Below are 1,254 nucleotides of genomic sequence, written 5' to 3' on the forward strand. Positions count from 1 at the left end.
ATGTATTTTATCGTTTAGGGCCCATTGGGCATTTCATGAGTCTCTGATAAAGTATAATAGAACAATCATCGACATATTTACAGTGAAATAAATCTAAAATGTATTCTTGAAGTATGATTCAAATATTTAAAAAATCAAACAAAACCGTGCCAAAAAATTGCTTTAGAAATATTTTAATATTTTATTAGTGCATCGTACCGTGCGAAAGTTTCTAACACTAGGAAAGATGGGCTCCCAGCGGGAGCGTGTGTCTATTCCCCCGACATTCAACCCCCGGCCTGCGGGCAAAGTCCGGCCCGCCAAAGATGTTGATCCTGCCAGCGCAACATCCTAATAAAAAAAAAATTTCCGTCCGATGGTTAACAAATACAGAAAAAGTTGTTTTGTTAATAAAAACATAACTACTTTGGCATTACTGTATTAGTGTTTCTTAATGTAGCTCACTATCTCTATCTAGTGTCTTGCCATGGGGAGAGGGGACGGGTTGGTGATTCTTGTCCTAATGGCAATGGGGAGAGGGAGACTGATGAGGATAAATGATTAAGTGGGGATCACTGATATGATGTATGTCTAACCATAAGCGGCGCCACCGGCGGATCCGTGGAGCAGGCTTTTATGGGCGTCATTCTGTTGCAAACACTGTTTTGATGTGTCTTTACAGTCTGAATGTGCCATTTCCGGAAATCTAGAGGTGTTTATTCAAATATTTGCTCACCTCAGCAACAACCATGAGCTGAGGTAAATCAAGGGATGAAAAAAAAAATCTATATTTTATAATAATAATAATAGGTCAATTTATAAGGCGCAAATAAACAAGGTCTCTAAGCACCAAATAATAATAATAATAATAATAATAATAATAATAATAATAATAATAATAATAATAATAATAATAATAATAATAATAATAGACATTGCAGCGTTTGTAAAATGTTTGTCACTGGTGCTGGGAACAGTCACAAAAGAGGAGGGGGGGGGAGGTCCACAGTAGAAAAAGTGAAGGGGAATGGTCCCCCCCCTTCTGTGCCTTCTAAGTAAAAGGAATGCAATGTCCTACCACAAGCAGGCCGATGAACCATTAACATGTTTAAGAGCGGTAAGGAACAGAAAACTGTCTCCCACAGAGGTATGATATAACATTATAAACCACTGTCTAAGTTTCAGAAAATTGGGTGGTATGGCAATTAGGCCAATAAGTAAATTTACATAATCAGCACAAGTCAATCAACTAGGCCCAAGCTCCGACGTACATTG

Source organism: Anneissia japonica, unplaced genomic scaffold (assembly GCF_011630105.1).
Source record: "Anneissia japonica isolate Jap-2015-1 unplaced genomic scaffold, ASM1163010v1 scaffold1726_len428862_cov177, whole genome shotgun sequence".
NCBI classification, from domain to species: domain Eukaryota; kingdom Metazoa; phylum Echinodermata; class Crinoidea; order Comatulida; family Comatulidae; genus Anneissia; species Anneissia japonica.